This window comes from Podarcis vaucheri (genome assembly GCF_965113315.1).
Source record: "Podarcis vaucheri genome assembly, chromosome: 10".
Lineage (NCBI taxonomy): Eukaryota > Metazoa > Chordata > Lepidosauria > Squamata > Lacertidae > Podarcis > Podarcis vaucheri.
Window position 1 is genome coordinate 34,938,295 of NC_138748.1, and position 23,242 is coordinate 34,961,536.

General features: G+C 40.7%; 1 long non-coding RNA gene across 1 annotated transcript; it reads left to right on the forward strand.

Moving 5' to 3' along the window:
* Window positions 1–1,642: 1,642 nt before the first annotated feature.
* LOC309542316 lies at window positions 1,643–18,880 on the forward strand. Its single transcript, XR_014224193.1, has 6 exons — window positions 1,643–2,163; window positions 13,829–14,053; window positions 14,752–15,007; window positions 15,132–15,251; window positions 17,319–17,600; window positions 18,756–18,880. It is a non-coding gene; the product is annotated as an uncharacterized lncRNA (long non-coding RNA).
* The last annotated feature ends 4,362 nt before the right edge of the window (window positions 18,881–23,242 follow it).

Here is a 23,242-nt window from a genome sequence, read left to right on the forward strand (position 1 = left end):
AGGTTGCATGGGAAGCTCTAATTTGAATTGGTGAGCAGAGCTGGGAATACGCCTTTGCTTCCAATGCAAATAGCCCTTATCACTCTCTACAGGATCTCATTCCAAGCTGTGTCATTGGCAATTGCACTCCATCTTTCATCTGAGAACAGGAGGGTTTTCTTGTATCAGATTGGCATGCAGAAATTCAGCCTCTTAAGTGTATTCCACTGCAGTTTTCTAAAATACTTTCTTGCCATTGATAAGCTTCCACCAGCTATTTCAAATAACTTAATTGTAAACATATGATTGTAATTGCAGGAGAGAGAGAGAGAGAGAGAGAGAGAGAGAATGCTGATGGCTGTCCTGTTCTGGCCACTGAGAGAAATTTTAATAATGTGAAGAATAGGAGTCTAGGATCATTGGGTAGGATCTAATGTTGTTGCTCCATGTAGGAGGCGCTTTTGTTCTCAGAAGAAGAGTTGTGCTTGTGGAGAGTTGATTCTTTGGGTGCCATACTCCATCTATTAATGGAGCAACAATGTTGGATCTTGCCCATTGTTTTCCCCAAGAGTCTGTGGGGACCCACTATAAAAAAATCAGAAAGTGATAGAAAAGATGGATATAGTTATATTTTATTATCACATTTTTGTATTGGATTAGATTGTTATAAGGTGTACATTCTTTGTTTCTTCATCTTGTAAACCGCCTTGGGTACTGTAAGATAGAAAGACGGTATACAAATTAAAAGTGATGATGATCATCATCATCTGCTTAATACCAAAATAGGCTTCCAACCACCTATGCAAGCATTAAAATATAAACACCCACAATTAAATACACAATGCCATTAAAACATTAAAAATATAAAAATCCATTATTAAAATGTGCAATAAAGCAGTCCTATTAAAACACAGTAATTAAAACAGGATACTGAGAGATCAAGGGTATGCCTATGTGAGCAGGTGTGGCTTCAAAAAAACCCCCATGGGATTGTCAATACAGTTGGGTCCTCTTGTATTTCAGTGAGGAGGGCATCCCATAACACGGGTGCCACCAATGAAAGAAGCCTGCCTCTGTGTCACTAGCAAATGGATATGGCATGACATGAGTAACCAGGTTTCTTTTAAAAAAATAATAATTACCTTACTGGGCAATGCAAAGACCACCATATTGGTTGGCCTTCCAGTGGCCTGAAGCCAGGCAGACCAAATATGATCCAGTATCACCAAATGGCAATATGTGCTTTACAGTTTCTAAAAGAGTAGAGGCAAGAAAGAAAGAAAGAAAGAAAGAAAGAAAGAAAGAAACCCCCAAAGAGAAGTGTTAGCAACAGTTTAACTCCACAGTGACTGTTCCCCACATTAAATGTCAGCTTGGTGGATGAAGATAATATTTTGATTGCTGTCCCAATAAATACTCACAAACAGCCACTACTGAAAGGCATGTGGAAGAAGCCAATGCCTTTTCTAACCACTTCACCTCATTCCTGTGGGAGGCACCCTTCAAATTCCAACATTAAAATGCTGGAAAAAATCAAGGAGAATGAGGATAGAAGTTCCCTTTGAACACAGGCTTCCCTGATGTAAGCCGAATGAAAACAAACTGACATTTTTTTGGGTGGGGTGGGGAGACAAGGGAATAGGTAATGAGAAAATGTCTTTTGAATAAAATATCTGCTGAAACCCAGTCAAGGGGAGCCAGCAGTGTATGGTGCAATTCATCGCTAATAGAAGGGATGGGATATATCAAGGGCAGGGAATGTCATGCAAGAATGCTTTAAAGCAACAAAAATGAAATGATCCCTATCCTATCTCTCCTTCCAGATGCTCTAGGAAAGAATAGTTGTCAATTATGCTTGGGACCTAACTGCCTCGTTTTTCCCTAGTATGCCATGTATTGAATATCTTAAGGCAGCCAGCCAGTGTCACTGCTGTCCCGGCTGCCTTGACTAACAGCAGGCCACCTTGCATTCAAATAATCTTCATAGGTGGTTATGAATACGATTGCCACTATAGTCACTCCCATTCACATTCCATTGCAGTAAATGGATGTTGTGTAATTGTAACAGGGTCTTGCTGTTTCTTTCTAATTTGACAGGAGAGATCAATGTGCCCATTCACATCTGTAACGGAAGCAAATTCAAGACACTAATGAAAACATGTATACTTACAGGGAAGGGATGCAGTAAGTATTATTTATTATTCAGGCAAAGGCTTCCTTTTTCAAATATGCTTGTTGCAAAAAAAAAAAAGTTCAATTAATGAAGTGAACAGCAGACAATGTCCACTGTGAATGACTATAGAAGGAGACTAGCACTTCAAGTGCTAGGCGTTTCTCTAAAAAATATTGTGTGATTTGACCTTGTTAATGACCTGGTATCCCCTTCTTAGGGACAAGAGAGAAATTCAATTCAGTTTGCATTAAAAGATAAAACCACTTAATCTGCAGTTTCTGAAACAATATGAGAACCAAATCTCGGCCAACCTTCAGAATTCACACTTATTTGAATTTTGCGATGTAGTATCCCAACTAACCAGTATTTACAAAATGTGTGTGTGTGTGTGTGAGAGAGAGAGAGAGAGAGAGAGAGAAAATGAATATATTCTTCAAAATAATCTAAAAAGTGCATTATATTAGGGGAAACAACGTGCAAAAATGTGTGTGTAAGTCAAACTGCACTAAAATACATACCAATTTTCAGGAAGTTTTATTTTTTTTAAGCACATTGCTGCAGAAGTGTGAGAACTGAATATAAGATTGGGAAAAGTGAGAAACTGAGAGGGCTGAAATTAGCAGATCCATCCATCTCTGCTCTTCTAGCTCATGATCCTTATACTTGGTCTTTTCACTACCTGAAAACTTTGCAAACAGCTAAAAAGAGCGGCGAAGGCAAAAGCAGTGAGTCACCCGCTCAGGTGGTTGGATCTTCACTATGTTCACTAACAGTTCAATTGTGAAGATGAGCTGAAACCGCTGTGAACATGATGACAGTCTTTTTTTTTTAAAGAAACATTTTTCTTCAATCTAAGATGAAGCAACAGTAAGGAGTCAAGTTCACTGATACAATAATTACTGTCTCCTGTCGGTACCATAAAGGCAAATAAAGAATGCCAAACTGAGATAGTATTTAAGACGCAAAAGTCCACCTCAAAACGTCACCCTGTTTATGCACCTGATGTGCTAGGACCAGACTGCCCTTGCATTTCTGTCAACATGAGAGATAAATACTACATGTTAATCTCTTGGAAGGGAAGTAAGAACTCTTGGGCTGAAAGCTCCTAGAAGAACATTTTGACAAAGATGACCTATTGAAATGTCAAAAAAGAAGAGAAAATTCCACCCCTGTCTGACAGCCTCCGAATCTGCAAAAGGGACTGCTACCATCTGTTTTCTGTGGAATGGCAGAGGAATATAAGGGCCAAACCACACATGTTAGCTTGTAGCTGTGGCCTTAAGTGCAGGGCTGTTGTTGTTGGTACAGTGGTACCTCTGGTTAAGAACTTAATTTGTTCTGGAGGTCTGTTCTTAACCTGAAACTGTTCTTAACTTGAGGTACCACTTTAGCTAATGGGGCCTCCCACTGCTTGCGCGCCACCGCTGCGTGATTCTGTTCTTATCCTGAAGCAAAGTTCTTAACCCGAGGTACTATTTCTGGGTTAGCAGAGTCTGTAACCTGAAGCGTCTGTAACCCGAGGTACCACTGTATTTCTAAAAAAAACACAGATTGCCTTTGTGGGGACGCTGTTTGCTTTGGGATTATAGCATGGAGAAAATGGGCTTTTGCTCCCTGCTATGTATCAGGACCACTGGGCTAGCAATTTGCGTAAGGGAGAAATCTTCCTTTGAAGCAAAATGGTTTTTATTTATCTATATATATTACAGTACCAGGACAGGTAGTCCACCCCCCCCATGCGATAGACTATGGGAGCAGCTTCCGTTGACCTTAACTAGACTGACGAACATATACACTAGACTGAAGAAAGTACAATCTACAAAAGTTAAAGTATTTTAGGTCCATGTGGGCAGCATTATGGCAGACTTTTCTGGTGTCTTTCAGCTGTATAGTGTAGGTTCTTAGCTCCAGAAGGAGGGGTCAGAGGGGGCAACAAATGAACTAGGACATTGGCTGCTGGAGAGAGATGTCAGCTCACAGATGCAGGCCCTCTGATGTTCTGCAGAATATAGGTAAAAGAAAGGCCGGATGAAGACTATGTTGATTGTCAACCCTGGAAAGCTGTACAAAGCTGATCCTTCAAGGCTCACATAGCTGACAAACCAGAACAGGAATGTGTGGGAATTTCTATGCTTCTGGACTCTCTCCCTAGCTCAGGCAGTGTCAGCTCTCCTAGTTCTGTTGACAGGGACATTCACTCCTTGGCTGAGCTCATCATAGATGTCCTGCCTTGAGCTACACTACTTTAGTTTTAGCTGTGTCCTTGGACCTTCTAGCATGGCTAAGGTTAGGAGCAATGTATCCAAGGATCGGTTGTAGTGGTAATAGTTTGTGGGTGGGTGGGTGTAAAGAAAGGTCTGAGCGTGTCAAGGTAAAATTGTATCTGCATTTTTGGAGCACTCAGTGTGCTGAGATTTCATTACCACATATGCTATTTGTCTGTCCTGTTTCCTGCCACATCTAATTCCCCACATTATACATTTTCTTATATCAAATATCCAATTAAAAACTTGGTGTGACTGCCAGTCAAGAACAACTAAAAAACACACACCTGATTATGTATTTTTCTTATGTTTGTCTTGCTGAATGTTATCGGTAGAAATTCTGGGCAGACTCCTCTTCTGTTGTTTCCTTCCATCCCATGCAACAGGATTTTATATTTGTCAACAAGACAATTCATAACTGCAGAGTTAATAGAATGCCTGCGACAGGGAAGATGGAAGGCATCCTCCATGATGCTGAAGGGACATCAAGCACATTTTCCATTTAGGAAATGTGAAGTCAGATTAAATTACATAGAGAATACCTAATTAAACTGCTCACGTTTTTTAATTAATAACCTTCTGTGTCCCTTGAACAGAATTTGTCAGGAAAAGGTATTTGAGAAGACAAGTGACAGTATTTGCATGTAAACAATCTTTTGTCAATTAGTTTGTTTGACTGTCAGTCTGACAGTTTGACATAAAAAAATGGCAGTATTTTAAAAGCAGCAGGTGAATATTTCAACTTCCCTGGACATTCTGTTATTAATCTTGAAGTAGTTATTCTAGAACAGGCATGGGGAACCTTTAGCCCTCCAGAGATACAAATTTAATAAGTAATAATGATGTTGCAGTTCCCACAACCCCTGGCTGTTGGCCATGCTTGCCGAGGCTGATGGAAGTTGTAGTTCAGCAATGCCTAAGAGCCAAACACTCTCCGTACGTGTTCTAGAACAACAGAATTTGAACAGAAAACTGTACTATTCATCTAAAGCAGGGGTGTCCAACAGGTTGGTCGCATCTGACTGGTCGATCCCTGGCATGTTCTGGTAGATCCTTTTCCCTTGCCCCATCCTCCATTTTCACATGATTGCTGAAACAGAAGATGGAGTTTTCACTTTGATGCAGATTGATTCCATAGCGATCTGTTGGTGAGTGATTTTCCCCCTTTCCCCCTTTTCTTAATTCCGAAATCTCCCTTTCCATAATGTGGCATTCTTCCCTAAAAAAAGCTTAACATCTTTGACCTGAAACACCCCCCACAAAAAAGGGGTAGATCACTGCCAGTTTTTTTATTCTGTGAGTAGATCGCAGTCTGTTGGGAGTTGGACATCCCTGATCTAAAGGTTCAGTGGTACCGCCCATTGTTTGAATGTTTGTTTTTAATCTCATGTGATACCTAGCTGACCAATACCAGGATGTCTGTGTTATCACAAGCAAACTATTTTGTGAAGCGACCACAGTTAGCTACAAATTACAATTTTGGGTCTATGGATCGCAGTAAAGCTCTCTCTGTGTGAATTATAATGATATCAATAATTTCTGTATTTCTTTTCCTTCTGAAATTACTGCTTACCTTCCCAACTACTCTCTCTTTCTGTGTGTGTGTACACACACACACACACACACACACATGCCTGTAAATTGGGATAACATTTCATGTTTTTGATGAAGTGGATTGTAGTGTGTTAAAATGTGTTAAACTATAAGGTGCTATGAGACTCCTCCTTGTTTTTGCTGGAACAAACTTATTCAGTCCATCTCATCAACATACATAGCTAATGGCCAAATTGCATTAAGAAATCTTAAACAATCGGCTTTTACTCCAAGGGAAGGTTCAATTTAAACATTTGATTTGCAACTAAACAGTCATATTTTTGCCATATTTATGAATGTTTCTTTTTTAAGCAGTGTAAATGAGAGCACCAACCAAAGAGATTGCAGATGACCTAAATACACAGAGTTACCAGTTGTAGAAGTAGGTGAAAAAGTGTCAACAGGCAGATTTAATTAGGGCATTATAAGGAGGTAATCAGGAGGAAAGATTAACTGTTGCATCTCAAGATTATCTAAAACTCATTTACGAAGAATCACAAAGGGTATTAAGCAAAGACAGTGATTTAATGAAAGCTAATCTAGAATTATCCAGCTTAATTGTTTGTAAAAACCTTCTGTCAAAGTTAAAAAATGTCAGTTGCTCTGTGGTTTACAGCTGTTGGAATAAAGCAGCTATTTGTACAAAAGTAAAAATACAGCATTACTGATGCATATCAAAATACATTCTTTTTTTACAAATTCAGAATCCATCTACAGTTGAGCCAACATTTGCAATATTGCAGCAGCATTATCTTAAATAAATAAAAGAACAAATAAGCAGGAACGGAAATTCTGCATAATCTTTGTCATAATCCAGATCTTTGGAAGGCCCAAATGTGATGGTGTTAGCATTAATCTTCAGTAATCTTGTGGCAGCACAATTAATCTTTCTTCATTGCTTATTATAATAAGACTCAGGTTTAGCGCTGATCCTCCTGTTTTCTTTGGTGTTCCCTCCCCTTAAATGTCAACTGGTGTTTTAAAGTCGGAACCTTGCCTGTAGAACAATATCTTAACTTGCCTTTTTAACCTTGGTGAGACAGCCTGGTCCTTAAAGAGTTTCCTAACCCTTCTCTGCCCCCTGCCTCCCCTGGCTGGGTGGGAGTCACAAGAAAAACCAATTAAGCTGAACATCAAAGTGTCCCACCATTATCAGCAGAATTAAATCAAAAATAACACAGCCCAGTGGAAGACTGACTGCATCTTTTGAATATAGAGCAGTTGCTTGGTTGAAAGGCCCAGTGTAATGAAATCAGTGAGGTACTAATACGATCATTCCATCAGTGCAAGCATTTATACTTGCCAGATGGAACAACCTACCTTCTCTTCCCCCTGCATCTTGTTCTGGGGTTTTTCCCAACTCCCCAGAACCAATTTGGGGAGCTGAGTTGGGCATGTGGGAGAGAAGAGAGGGAAGCCCCATTGAGCTATTGGGAGTCCTTCTGCTAGCATGCTAGGTTGGTTGAATCTAACCCTATGAATCCCTTTGGACCTAACCAGTGCTTTGAATGAACTGGTTTAGTTTAACAAAGTTCAATAAATTAGATTTTAAAATTCTGAATTGTACTATGAAACTAGTCCCATACTCAATGAATCAAATGTTAATTAAGTTTATTTGAGGACAGAACTTTGAATGATTTCTAGTTTATTTTCAAGTTCATTGCCTTAAAGTGGCTTGTAGCATTGTGGATGTTGATTTTATAGATAATAGATAGATAGATAGATAGATAGATGTTACATATAAAATTTGGATGAACATGAATTGAAAGGTGAACTGAACATGAACCAAACTTGTTTGTTTTGTAAAGGGATGGACATGAATTAGTTCCTTTTGGGGTGTGCTGAATTAGTTTCTTATTATTATGTTGACATATAATAACTCTGTTTGGGGTGTTTGAGCTATTGTTGTTGGCTTCTGTCTGAAGACACAATGGAGTGTGCCTTTGGGGGTGAAATCAAATTGCTTGAGAATTACAATGCCTGCTGTGGTTGCAGAGACCTGTAAGTTTTAGCTGCTGCCTCCCATGTTGTTTTTGCTGCACAAGCCTGGGTAGTGTGTATAGAGATGCTGCCCAGACAACAAGACTCCCCTCTTGGCCTCACTGATGTGGTCCAAAGAAAAGCAGAGCAATATGTTTGTCATCAGCTTGGCTGTAGGAATTGCTGGAAGGAAGCATACAAGGCGCCATCTAACCGTCTTAGGGACTCCACTTGGAGCTATGCTGACTGTTTAAATGGGACTTGATCATGTGTGGATGGAGAATACTTATTTATCTCATTTATGAGGCCATGTGGGGAGGACCCTCCATGTTGCAGATTATTTTGGATGCAATGGACACATAACTGCAGCAGCCACATGGGGCACCTAGCTGGGAAAATACTTCCCATGTGGCCTAACCATGTTTGAAACAGGGAATATGCTGCAGTTATGGGGAATATACAGTTGATTTCAGTGGAACTTATTTTCAGCCTGTTCACCAATTCTGAACACCCATAGTGGTGCCACACCTTTAGGACATTACAGTCTTTCACTTTCCAATACTGAACAGTCAACCTCTGCGCTGCCCAGTGTGTTTTGCAATGTGAGTCAACTGGTCTATTTTTGTGAGAGTATTATTGGCCAATGGATCTGTCAATTGCTACTGACTGACTGGTTTCCTTTTTTTGGTCTGAAAAGATGATAATGCTGTTGCTACTTAAATCAATAGCCCTACAGTGGGAATTAATGATTTATTTCCACTTTGACACATTTATTTGCACAGCGTGGAAAATAACATTTATTTGTAGCTGAAAAGTCCCACTGGGGGTTCTACATGTATACTTTAGTGTGATATTTTTATTGCCATTTCTTTTACCTGAAGCCAGTGAGAAGAAAGATGGCTTAATTTACTGAAATGAGAGAGATATAAAGAGAAAGGATCAAAGGGAATTTAAAAGGACACAATTTGGGGTTACCCTCAGAGCACATGGAAGCAGTGGGGAGCTGAGAAAGAAATGAGCCTGTCCTTGAGGAAAAACCAAAGAGCAAAATTAAAACTCAACCAGTATAAGCCTTAGAGTTTCCAAAGAAAATACAAAAGAAACGATAAGAAACCCTTAAGCTTACCATAGCACTTGAGAATTATTTTTCCCCAGGTTAAAGAAACTAAAGAAAAATGTTGAAGAATAGAAATGTCTAGGCTTGGGACTGGAAGTGGTAATAATGGCAGTTACTCTATTATATATATAGAAGAAAATATTGTTTACATAAGAGCATATGAAGAGCTCTGCTGGATCAGGCGAAAGGCCCATCTAGTCCAAAATGCCTACAGGAAGCCTACAAACAGGACCTGAATGCAAAAGTATTCTCAGCAACTGGTATACAAAAGCATACTGCCTCTGGGAATGTAGGTAGAACATTGTCATCCTGGTTAGTAGCCATCAATAGCCTTAGTCTCTAAGAATTTGCCTAATCTTCTTTTAAAAGTTCAAAAATCAGTGTGCCATGCAATCCTATGTAGTTCATTTCATAATCATGTTTTATTGAAAGTTTTCAACATAATACACAATAAAAGATAGACTAGTCTAAGAGAGAAAGATAGGGAAGAAGCCAAAAAAGAAGAGAAAAAAAAGAAAGGGGATGGGGAGAGGATAATAATGCCAAGCTCTTTATCACAGTTATACTTTAACCACACACAAAAGAATGAATCCTCCCAGCTCTCATCTGGGAGCTTCCCCCTCTTCCCTTGGCCTCTCACCCTGAGGGTTCTTCTCTAACCTGCCTTCCATGCAGGGTCCTTCATCTCCTGCCCATCACCTTCCTGCATGTATCTTCATTTATCCAAAATATAAAACTTCAAAACCCAAAATGTACATAGAAATAAAATTGACTGAGAACTAACAAAAATTAAAAGGCATAGAGAAAACAAGCCAAGGAAAGAGGTAAAGGAGGGTGAAAAAAGTCTTCCACTTCTCTGTCTGCCAATTATGTATATAACAATTAATCAAAATAATGAAATTTTGCAATCCAGGATAACGTCTGGCTGTAATACCCAGCTTTTTCTCATTTTGCTAGATGACATTTTTCAATCTTTAATCCCAGGCCTCTTGGGCTGTAGTCCGCCCCCCCCCCCCGGTACATCCCACTGAATTTAGCCAGGCTTTACTCTCAGGTCAGCGATTGTAAAAAATGTGGTCTAAATCTGTTTGGAAGACATGGTACAATTGTTACACAAGAGGAGTTGTTGTTGTTTCAAGTTATTGCCCTTCATCCCAAAGTATGGAACACAACAATGAAAACACACTATTAAAAGCAGTTTAAGTAAGTTGGCCCAATGTTCTAAGAATGTAGAGGAGGAATTCTGTGTGTGTGCATGCATAGGAACTGTACGAAGACTTCAGAAAGAAAGAAAAATGTGTACTGTCATCTCTCAGATCGAAAACTTTGATGCTACTAGTGTAGCTATCTTCCTCCCTTCCTCCTCTGCAATAAAATTGACATTCTTCAAACCTCTCATTTTTCCTTCAGGCCAGCTGATACGTTTACTACTAAAGTGCTGAGTAAATAACTCTAAAACTGGATTCACAAGTGAGAAAGTAGGCAGGTATTTGATAGGAATTGTTCCGCCTCTCTGTCTGCTATGATAAATGAACCACTGCTAACGGCAACCCACTGGAAACGCATCATTGTCTATAAGGTTTACCAATTAGGAGCAAGGTTTTGATTTAGTGGGAAGCAAGTGATACTAAAAGGTCTGCAGAGGCAATAAAAGCTTTTTCTATGACCCGGAATGTTTGCCCAAGGTGAAAATACAATGCTTCTTGAATAGCGTTAAGTGTGTGTGCTTGTGTGGGGGTGAGCGGGGGGTAGAATCCACTCTCCTATAGCTAATAAAGGCCTTTTATGGTGTATTGTGTTGTTGATTTGTTGTCGACTGGTTCATTTATCACAATGAAGCTGCTATTGCACAGAATACCAATCAAAAGCCTGGCTGCTTTAATGCGGGTGAGGAATATTGCTTCACATTTATCACAAATGCAATTAGTGCTAATAAAACTAATAAAGATTACAAACAGAAATAATGAGCAGACTTCTTTCATTACATTAGTATCTGTCAATAATTTGCTTTTGTGAGAAGAAGAAATGTGACCTGCATAATTTCACAATCCTTTTGCAATACCCTCCTGCATTGGTGTAACCTGCAAATTTTGTCCGCATGGGACCATTTCCCTTAGGCAGGGCCAGGTTGCTGATCGCAATAGTGAACGAAATAGCATCTGATGCTTCAAACCGGCTACTTCTTTCTAGATAGAACAGGCACGAGGAATCTGTAAACTCTCCAAATGTTGCTGTTCTCCAGCTCTCACCATCCCAGTCCAATGACCATGATGGCTGGGGGTGATGGGAGTTGGACTTCACCACCATCTGCAGGGCCACAGGTTCCCCATCCCTAAGCCAGATGCTTTCCTTTCAGCAAAATACTTCATCCTTTCAAATAGACTCATTTATAGCCAACACTTGTGGCTTGATAATTATTTGCTTCTTCGGATTCAGGCATGACAATTTTCTAGGTGGTGATCTCCTCTCCTTGTACTTGTTGAAGTAACCAGCCTTGACTTTTATCCAGGAAGGTCCCACTTTATGCAGTGGTAAATATAGGCTTAAACATAAGTTCAAGAAATAACTTTATATGTTCAGACGGTTTATAAATTGCCTTATAAAGTTCTCATATTAACTTCTTCCTTTGTTTATTTAGAACATAGGCTGTGCATGGGATGAAGGGTTGAGGTATAAACTACAGAGATAATTAAAACTAAGGCAAGGTCAGCTATTTGCAGAGTAAATTAATGTAGTACGTGGAGAAGGCAATTCAGCAGCGTGTAACAGGGTGGAGGTGGAGCTGTTGCACATTCTGGGTACTATTAATAAATTGCAGTTCCTTTTCAGGCATGCATGTTAGGATTAAAGAAACACATGGGAGGGGGTTGTCTGAAGCAATCCTCTATTCATAAAGTGGCTGGGGAAATCCAGCAAGATGGGTTGGGTAAACCGTATTTTTCGCTCTATAGGACGCACTTTCCCCCCTCCAAAAATGAAGGGGAAATCTGGGTGCGTCCTATGGGGCGAATGCAGGCTTTCACTGAAGCCTGGAGAGCAAGAGGGGTCGGTGAGCACCGACCCCTCTTGCTCTCCAGGCTTCAGGAAGCTCTGCGCAACCCTCGGGAGACCTGCTCCGAGGGTTGCGCAGAGCTGCCTGCAGTCCCCGGCTCAGCACAGCTCTGCGCGGCCATCGGGAGCAGGGCGCTAAGTCCCGCCCCGCTCCGGATGGCGGTGCAGAGCTGCCTGCAGTCCCGGGATCAGCGCACTTCTCCTCATCGCCAGCCCCACAAGCTCGGGGGACAACGGGGAGGCAGAGCGTGCCTTCCCACTGTTCCCCGACCTGGTTCTTCCAGCCCTGCACCTGGGGGGGAAATAATTTTTTTCCCTTTATTTCCCCCCCAAAAAACTAGGTGCGTCCTATGGGCTGGAGCATCCTATGGGGCGCAAAATACGGTAAATATTAAAATTCTTATTACAGTCATACATTGGTTGACAAATGCCTTGTGACTTGAACGTTTTGGCTTCTGAACGTCGCAAACCCAGAAGTGAGTGTTCTGGTTTGGGAATGTTCTTTGGAACCCGAACGTCGGATTTCCATGGCTTCTGATTGGCTGCAGGAGCTTTCTGCAGCCAATTGGAAGCTGCCCCTTGGTTTCCTAACAAGGGACTTCCGGAACGGATTGCGTTCAACTTCTGGGGTACGACTGTATTATTATTATTATTAACCCCTTGGAGGTTTTTTAAAACCTCTTTGAGGTTTTTAACAATCAAGCAGTATATAAATTTTATGAAATAAATAAATAGAAGCTCCCCACACATTTGTGAACCCTAATTTTTCAGAGTTCTAATACATACTAGGAGCCACAAAACATACCAGAGGCTCCCCTCTTCAGACAATATCCTCCACATCCCACAAGTTGAAGGTGACAAGAATAGCAATGCAGAACAGAGCTGGCTTGCTCATCCAACCGGGACCCTCTTAACTCTAATGTGCACACCTGTGGAGGACTAAGTAGACAAGCTTGCATGAAATGTTGGAGGTTATACTATGCAATACATGGCACTGCTTAGAAGTTGTGAACGCCTGGATTTGAAACCAGTAGAACTGAATATAAGAAATGGATAATGTCAGTAAATTTCAAAGAAGCAGGGAAGATGCCCATCCCTGTGCCAAGATCCTGCGGGAGAGGACTTAATTCCATCCAGGTTGTCCTTTATTTTTCTTGCTTTGACTAAGAAACCTGCACAGACTGAAAAATAAGACCTTGGGTGGCCATATGAACCCTAAATACTTTGAGTCCCATGGGATTTTCTAAGTTGAAGTTAGAGGTACTGGATGTTGATGGTATAAATGAAATAATTTCACCACATTGAGGAAGACAGGCTAAGTATATTTTCTAGTGTATTCCTATGAGGCTCTTAACAGTCTCAAGAGACTATCTTTCCATTTCTTTAGTCCCATGAATAAGCCATGTTGCCTTCAGAATCTCTTCTCGCTCCTTTTTGACAGTAACCTTTCAATTGTTTGCCTCTAGAGTGACCCAGAATGGTCAATGCCACAGGGAAGAAAAAAGAAAAAGAAAACTGAACTTCATGTCAGCTTGCAGCCTTCATTAATAAAGGAATGGTCCTCTTTTTTATTTAGCGCTATTAAAGCTAGCGTTAATCTTTATCAACCATCCAGCTTCCTGAGGAAATCAGATTTAACTCACTCATTGCTATTTACTTTGTCTATTTCAGGGGGAGATTAATGGGTATGACATTTATCCTGATCGTTAAACTCTTTAATGAGCTTCACGTCTGAACACTCCAGCTGGAACTGGCATTCTGTAAGAGGACTCTGCTGACAGGATTTCTCCCCACCAATTCCTCTCACCATTGATATCATTTGAAGCACTGAATGAAGTGGAAACACCCAAATCTCCACCTGCTGAGAGCTTTAAGATGTTATTTTGGAGTTCATTGGTAATGCTAATGTTCTGTCTTAAATTAAAGTTGAATTGTTTTGAAGCAATCCAGGAAGCCGTTGCTGGACCACTTTCAAAGCTTATAAAGTGACTGAAGTCAGCCAGCCAGGATATTAATATTTGAAGGCAAACAGACTTTGCTAACCCAACAAAGGCACAAGTTGTGTCACACAAACAAGGCAGCGAAATGGCAGAAACCGGCTAAAGTCAGTTTCCTTCAGGGGAGTTTGACATGTATACAGATGTGCGGACATGAAGCCACTTTGCTGACCAATGGAAAGCCTCAAGACATTCAGTTTTATTGAAATTAGTAAAGCTCTCTCTGCAGTCTCATTAATTTAGGAATGGGCAAGAGCTTCAAAACTGACTTTGAGGATTACCACATGGAGAGGCCTATCTTATAAAGAAAACTATTACAACTGCAAATATTTCAAAGAAGTATGACAATTACCTATTACAATAGTTTCCCTAGCAGTGCAAGCCTCTACTCCCATTAAGTTAAGTGAGGTTACTCCTAAGAAACTGGAGTATAGGCTTGCCATATCCAGAAACTAGGAAAATACATGACCACCAAAGCTAGAGGGCTGTAGGATGCAAAGAAAAAATGACTTCTATTTTGGTATTTGACTCTATTGGAAATTTCTGTATTATTCCAGTCCGCAATGTGTATACTTTACATATTCCCCCAAATTTCAGCCTGGAAGGAATAAATCTCATCCAAAACTATGGTGGAGGGCCTGAATCCATACTGCATATCATGGGAAGAACAGCATCATCCATACTTCATGGATCATGGAGGTGTGACAAGTGAACAGATGCTGGACAAAATCATCAAAAACTTATGAGTTCTTGAGGCAAATTAGTGGGGTGAATGAACTAAAGAACTGATGAAGTACAGGCATTGTTGGAGATGGTGACCAGAAGAAAGAACATTTCTTCTCATGCTTATCAAGTAAGGGAAACTGAAATGCAATCCTGATTTTGAGTGTCTACCCTATTTTTTGCATACTAAGTGGAACCAAACTCCTGCAGGATCTCAAGAACATCCAACAACTAAATTAGTTCTGTCGTTTCAGGAAATGCTTAGCTTTGTTTCCATTCCATTGGACGGCCCATCATCCTCACCTATCAACATCACTTTCAAATGGCAATTGGCATGTTTGGGACAGCTGGCATTTGCCTTGGCAGAGGGGCATGTAAGTGTCTCAGACTTCCAAACATGCCCACAATTTAGATGTTTGTTTTCCCAAACTCAGACGTGTCAAAGAGGGAGGGAATGCGACTTAGATATATTCTGAGTATATTCTTTGTGAAGCCTCTCCTTTTATTTCCATTTTATATGTATTTTTTCCCATTTAGTAATATGCAATCACATCATTATTTACCTCTCTGGCTCTTTAGAGCCCATCGACTTCCTTCCCTCCTGCCTCATGGCTTTCAAAATTAACCTTTATATCATTGCATTTTGTGCGTTTTCCTTTTCTAGTTACATTCCTTACAAAATACCTTAAAATTTAAATATAGAAAGGGAGAAAATTTCTCATTGCAAGTCTTCAGACAACCCTGCTAGTGATGTTAATTGCCGACAGTAATCTTTCAAATATCGTATAAATTTATTCCAGTCCTTTTGGAATACTTAATCATGCTGGTTCTGGATTTTTCCTGTCGGGTTCGCCAATTCCTCAAAGTCCATCATTTTCATCTGCCACTCTTCTTTCGTTGGTACTTCTTGTTGTTTCCATTTTTGGACTAAAAGAATTCTTGCTGCTGTTGTTGCATACATAAAATACTGGAGGTGAGAAGAAATATGGAAATAAAAGAAGAGATGTACCGTATGCCTCTCCTTTTATTTCCCTATTTCCTTTCACCTCCAGTATTTTTGCATTGCATTTTCAGACCACTGATCCCACAAGAGGTGATTCTGCAATGCTGATCCATAACACAGAAACATCACAGCATGCATATCATGTTGTGCATTCAACAACACAGCTAAGCAGCACAGAGCAGATGTGTGCAAATGCATAATTTCATCCGTCAAACTGATAATGAATGCATGGCTCCACATCTGCCATATTTGGACACAACAGTGAATACTGTTGTACACCACTCTAATCTCAGAGCAGTGTGAGATTCCAGGGGTTCCAGACGTTTATTGAGGGTCCGTGTTTCCTTATGGAAATGAGGTACAGCAGAGATTGTGATGTCTCTGCAGAGATTGTGAGGTTTATTTACTCATATATTCAACCTGAGCCTGCGATAGAGGAATTCACAGCATTAACAATCCCAAAAGGGTCTTGTTTCTCCCATAGTCACAGCCTTGGATTCCAACAGAGATCTTGCTTTCCCAGCCTGCCACTTTTGTATCCAGCTTCTAGCTCACCTGACTTCTAGCTCTGAACTCTGGTTTTATTCCTTCTCACTGTGAGCTGAGGGAGGGTCCACATCCATTTGTGTCTCCCACAGAGCCCCTTTCTTTGATTAGCTTTTAACACTTGCTGGATCCAGGGGTTAGAAGTCTGGCAACTAGCTTAACACCTCAAGCCTTGATTAAATTCTAACACTTGCAGGATCCAGGAATTATAGACACCTGGCACCCACAAGCTCATAACAAAAAAAGAAACTAGAAGCTCACAATAACTGATATTATGGTGATGCCCCTTATGCAGAGTACTCAGTTGGTAGGACATGGGATGCTAAATCCCAGTGTTGTGTGTCTGAGCCCTATGTTGGACAAAAGATTCCTTCACTGCAGGGGGTTGGACTAGATGACCCTCGTGATCCCTTCCAACTCTACAAATCTGTGATTCTAAGATATTCTGCTCCCCCATTCCCTTGTTTGTTGAGGCAGAATCTTCTTCCTGTTTGTTCTCATCAAAGCCCTGGGCATCATTCTCATATTTATTTGATCTCACCTTAAGAGAGCATAGATGAAAAATAAATAATAACTTGGAGCTGACTAACTGGTATGCCAGATTCTCACAGTCTTTTGGGATTCTCATTGAAAAGATAAATTTCTCGAAGCCACCTGGAAGGCCTTTTATATGGAGTTTTGCCATCTGTGGATTTCATATCTTTCTTCTGATGAAAGGGTGGGTGAAATCTACTGCATGAGCTTTCTCAGTGGCGAATAATCTCAGCTGGGTTTCCTTAAAGCAACCCAAGATGAAATATCAACTCAGATTGTTAAAATATGCTAAAACATCTGTCAAAAGCAGCTGATAATGTTCCTTCCATTTTGTTTCTATTATCTTTTCTATTAACAGGCAGTAAAACTGACAGACTGGATTTTTGTTGTTAGCCAACAAATGAATGCCTCTGACTGCAGAAAGTATTTATGAAGTATTTAGTGCTGATAAACGAGCCTTCACCATTCTCCATCATGTAATTGCATTGAGATGCAAGAGTTCTCCTTTCTTGCTTAGCTGGTTTGATCTTTTGCCATCAAAACGGAGGAAGGGAATGGTGGCTAACATGGGACAAAAACATGCAGAGAGCGCCAGACCAACCCGGGAGTGTGTGGTGAAGCCACAGCACAGCAGGAAATGGTAGGGGTTTCAGTCGAAAGCATAATGATTTTTTATGTAATTAAAACAATCTGAATCAATAACTAAATAAAAAAAAGCAACTAGGGAAAAATGCAACTCTGGAAACAGTTAAGTATAAACTGATGGTTGGGAAAACAGGTTCTGTGTTGTTTTTTACAGCAGTAATTCTTTAATTCTTTCAACTCAGATTCTCTGATACAAAAACTATCCCAGGCCAGCCCTTATCTAAGATTTAGTGTGATTGTTTAATGGGGAAGGAAAAGTGGATTTTGATGTCTGGTATTGGTAAAAAGGTATTGGTTGCAAAAGAGGAGAGCCAGTGTGATGGTGTGGGACTCCAGCTCCCATCAGCCTCAGCCAGCATGGCCAGTGGCCAAGGATGATGGGAGCTGTAGTACCAACAACATCCAGAGGGCCCCAGATCAGTGAAGATAGCATTGGAGGAGCATGCAGGTGCTGCTGAATGACACCTCTGATCAGCCCTAGCATGCATAGCCACCGATGATGAGCAGTGATGAGCAGTTCAGCAACATCTGAAGGCCCAAAGATGCCCCTAAATCTGAATTAAAGTGTTGGACCAGGGAGGCCCAGATTCAAGTCCTTACTCAGGCACAATGCTCACTGGGTGGAGTGGACTAGTCACTCTTTTGCAGTCTATCATACAGTATTTCACTGAGCTCATGTGAGAATAAAATAGGGCAATGGTTGGTAAAGAACCAATACTGCCCAAAACGCTTGGAAGAAGGAGAGGAAACAAATGTAATAAATTGTTGCTATTGCTGTTGTTTGAAAGAAATACGATAGTTCTAAGGCTGCTTTTAGTCTCAGACGTAAGCTCTTCACCTAATATTAAAGCCAGTTTTCACTTCCTCTGCCTCACTGACGTTCAGGCATATATATAACTGCATTGGGTAAACTGAAATGGCGAGGTGACATGTGGTGCTCTATTTTTTAACACAAGCATCTGTGCATGCATCGTGCTCATAAGAAATGTACAACTGTGGAAAAGTTTCACACACATTTTGCTCCTACCCTTTTGGTTTCATCTCCCACTTTTAACTATAAATATTTTGATTTTTTAAAATTTATTTTTAAAATAGGCACACAAGACAAAGTGAAATAATATTTCCCCCTCTTTTCCCGCTCCCTGTTCAGTCGCTGCCCACACTTTGTAATCTGTCCAATTAAGGAGATCCAGAAGCACCCATCCATGTTTATGATGTCTCCAAAAGTTGCACAGAAATAGAAAAGTGAAGTAGAAGCGTTCATTTCAAATACCAGGTGACACTGTGGTCCCATAACCCTTCCTAAAATGAGATGTCAATTTAATGTAATTTTGAAAATTCAACTCTTTTCTCCCTGTCAAACGCCAGTCAGTTGAAGGAAGCGCTGTAGCTTAGTGGCAGAGCATCTGATATTCACGCCAAAGGTCCCAAATTCAAACACCAGCATCTCTGGAGGGGACTGAGAGACCCTTATCTGAAGCCCAGGACAGCTGCTGCCAGTTATTGCAGACAATACTAAACTAGTTGGATCAGTGTTCAAATTCAGTATAAGGCAGTATTATATCTTCCTATGTAGCAATCAAGCCTCATAGGATTTTTTTGGCTCATATCAGCCCCCACCCCAGACTGATGTTCTGTTGCTGTTACTTGATAATGTTGCTAGAGTTTTTTCTTTTTATGGTTTTGCTTGACCTTAGTTTTTAGGGTGCTTTTCTTAATGTGGCTAAAGTTTCTTACACTCTTTTTGTTTCCTAATTGTCATTAGCTTTCTAATATTTAATTAGTGATGGCAATACTCTATTTGGAATTCATCAGCTGCCTTGAAATTTTAGGAAAGAAAAAGCAGAATGTCTTAGGAATAAATAGATGTAAGGAAGGTTTGTTAATTAGGTAGAACTATATTAAATAATGCTGTGACCGCTGTCAGACTGTAGAAACTGCCTACGCTAATCAGAGAATCATGACACACCAAGGAATCCATCAAACCTGTGGGTGGGTAAATCAATTTTCTTGGTGCCCACTCAGTGCTACAGATGGTGTGCTGTCCCTCCACTCCTCAATACCTGCTATGCTATAAACAGAGCCTTTCTCTAGTGATGATATATGAGAGATGTGAATTGAGTTCACCTCAAGGGATTGATTTGTAAAGGCCATTCCTTCTGCTTAGAAAGAAGAAGAAAGTTTCCCTTAGCTTTAAGGCAGGAGTGGTGAACCTTCAGCCTGCCGGCAATTCCTACCAGTCTCTGCCCACTCCTTGACCCCATTTCCTCTACTGCTCATAAGCTTCTCACTAAACAGCTGTGGGAGACTGAGAGCTGCTTTCTTCCTCCATGGGCAGATTGAGGCATTTCTATGCCTTTCTTTGTTCCATACTCAACGTGCAGCATGGGATCACAGCAATCTGCCCATGGAGGAACAGATTTGGAGTGAAGAAGCTGTGGCCTCCCAGATGTTGTTGGACTACCAACAGGCTCATTCAGCATCAAAGGTTTAGTACAGCGGTTTTTGTTTCTTACAGCAGTAATTCTTTAATTCTTTCAACTCAGATTCTCTGTTGTTGTTTACAAAACGTATCCCAGATCAGACCTTATCTAAGCTCTAGTGTGATTGTTCCATGGATAAAGAAAAGTGGATTTTGATGTTTGGTATTGGTAGAAAGGTATTGATTGCAGAACAGGAGAACCAGTGTGATGTAGGGGGTCAGAGCAATCTTCCCTAGCCTGGTGCCCTAGGTGGGGTGGGCATCCAGCTCCCATCAGCCCTAGTCAGCATAGACAATAGTCAAGGATGATAGGAGGTCCCCCAGGTCCCCCATGCATGATTTAAAGTTTAAGAGAAGTGAGAATCTGCATAAGGACCACCATGGTGAAATACGTGCATCCCCTTGTGTTTATATCTATGCTATGTTCTTTAGAATAATGGTTTTACCTTAATTATAGATATGTGCAAGTACAATCATAAGAGTCAGGAAAAGAACATTGTCCTGGACATTGCTGGGCATCTTTGACATAACATCGAAACAAAAACATAATAAAAAATAATGCAACAGTGTTCTGGAAAATGTCAATTAGTTTATCCCTATTTTACGTCGGGTAGATGAGATATTCCTTTGTAGAAGAAAACAAAGCTCCCTTTGGATTGTGTGGATTGTTGTTAGGAGGGGTGTATATATATGAGAGTCACCTTTTTTTGAGTGTGTTGGCTGAACTAATGGACAAAGTTCCACTATCCTCCTACTCAGTGTTTATTTGGCAGGTGTTTAGACATCAAGTAACACATAGTGGTCTCCTTTCACTCAGGCTAAATTGCAGTGGCACTAAGCCAGGAGGAGTAAGGAAGAGAACTACCTGAGCCCTGGCCACACTGCAGAGAAGCTGGAAGTCAAGCAGGATCAGAACACTGCCTCAGTAGTGCGATGCATACAGTTGGTGTACAATGCTTGACCACAGAGACAATCAAGCAGGCATGGACCCTGACTTGCCAGAGTTGCTTGGCTGTTTCCCTCACAGAGCTATTTATCAATCACATACTACAGGTGTTTCTGGAACAACCCAAGCTACTGTCCAGGTAGCCATTTGACAGGTTGCATTATAGGGCATTTCATCACCCTAATTGCTAAACAACTCCATGCACATTGTGATTAATTCTCCATGACTATAGGGTCCCCAACAGTTGGGTCTTGGAATATCACTGCATAGAACAAGGGAAGAGAATTTAAAACAGAGACAAAATGGTGATTGTTTTTTGAGCTATGAATTTTAGAAACACCCAGAACATGTTTTTCAATCAATCCCAATCTTACTGTTTTGAACTGCATTTTACTTTGAACACGCAGGATTAAAAAGAGAGGGGAAATGTAGGAAAGTGATTTGTTTTTCAGTATAACAAAATTCATGAGCCAAGTGTTTACAGATTTCTTTGAGTCTCTCAATGAGTATGAATGTGTGTTGGAGGAATAAAGCACTTCTTTAAATCAGGATTTGACTATCTTATAAAATGCATTATGCACTTTTCTTTAGAAAGAAAAATGGTTAAGTGTTCTGAGTTCACTTTGACTTCAGAATGAGTCACATTTATCCTGTGAAATTAATGCAAATTTAATGGATTGATCAACTGAATCTAATCAATTAAGATTTATTAACCCTACTACATACATACAGCCCAATACATGTAGCCTGTTCAGAGCTGCCACTGAATGGGGGATGATAGACACAATCCTGATTCCCTGATCACCACAGCCCTTTTCAGACATGCAACAGTAGGACTGTATAGAGTACATGTGTGTATACAAATTTAATACTTAATAATAAATAAATAATGCAACTATAGATGGTCCTTTACATATGTCCTGCTCAATGGGACGTGGGGTAAGCGTTGCAAAATTGGCAGTCCTACATCCAATGCACGAGAAGGGCTTATTTAGGTGTTTGCCAGGTGAATAGATCTATAGCAGGCTTCCTCAACCTTGGCCCTCCAGATGTTTTGAGACTACAATTCCCATCATCCCTGACCACTGGTCCTGCTAGCTAGGGATCATGGGAGTTGTAGGCCAAAAACATCTGGAGGGCCACGGTTGAGGAAGCCTGATCCAAGCTTTGTGGCTCATGCCACAAAGGCAGACATAAAAACTCCATACCCCAACCATGAAAACTTGGAGTAGCAAACCAGTGGCCCTCCAAATATTGCTGGACTTCATCTCCCATCTCCCCTGACCATCAGCCATGCTTCATGAGACTGATGGGAGTTCAAGAACAACTGGGAGCGACACAGATCCCCCTTTTCTGACCTGGGTGAAGACACTTATATATTCGGTTCTGCTGACATATATCCAGGGCTACAAAGGGGAAAAGAATGGGGAAAAGGAAGCACAGTGAACATAACGCTTCCATCATGTCTGCCAGCCCATGTTCAGCCTGTAGATTGGAGGACAATAAGGAATATGATTTAAGGGAGCGTTAAGAAGTAGTGATGGCTACCAACTTGGATGGCTTTAAAAGAGGGTGAGGTAAATTCATGGAGGGCAAGGCTGTGATCTACCTCCAGGCAGCATTTCCCTGAATGCCAGCTGCTGCAATCACAAGTGGGAAGAATTCTGATGTTCTCTGGTCCTGCTTGTGGGTCTCCCATAGGCATCTGATTGGCCACTTTGGGGACAGGATGGTGGACTGGCCAAACCCAACAGACTCTTCTTACGTTCTTATCGGTATACAGTGACACTGCTGAAATAGTATTTTCAAGGCAGATGAGGCATAGAACTGGCAAGGTTTTGGACATTCGATTTTGATTTGTAGATATTATACCCCCTGGGTTTTTTTGGGTTTTTTTACTGTCTTGTTTTCTTCTTACGAGTAGTGGAATTCTAAGTAGGAAGGGTTGGTTGTGGGATAGTTCGTTCTAAATTCTAGTCACATGGACATTCAAATCGCTGGACATAGCAACACATTTAGTTTTATACAACTTTCAGGTTTAAGGCAGTTTAGTTTTTCATTTGAAAAAATCAGATGTTGGTTTGACAAGGCAAAAGCTGCGAGTGTTTCTTGGCGAAGAGTGGTAGAGAACTCATTTTCTGTAAGTACAGTTCAGTATGGGCTTTTTGGAACTGAGTATTTGTTTGCGGTTTGCTTACTGTAACATCTT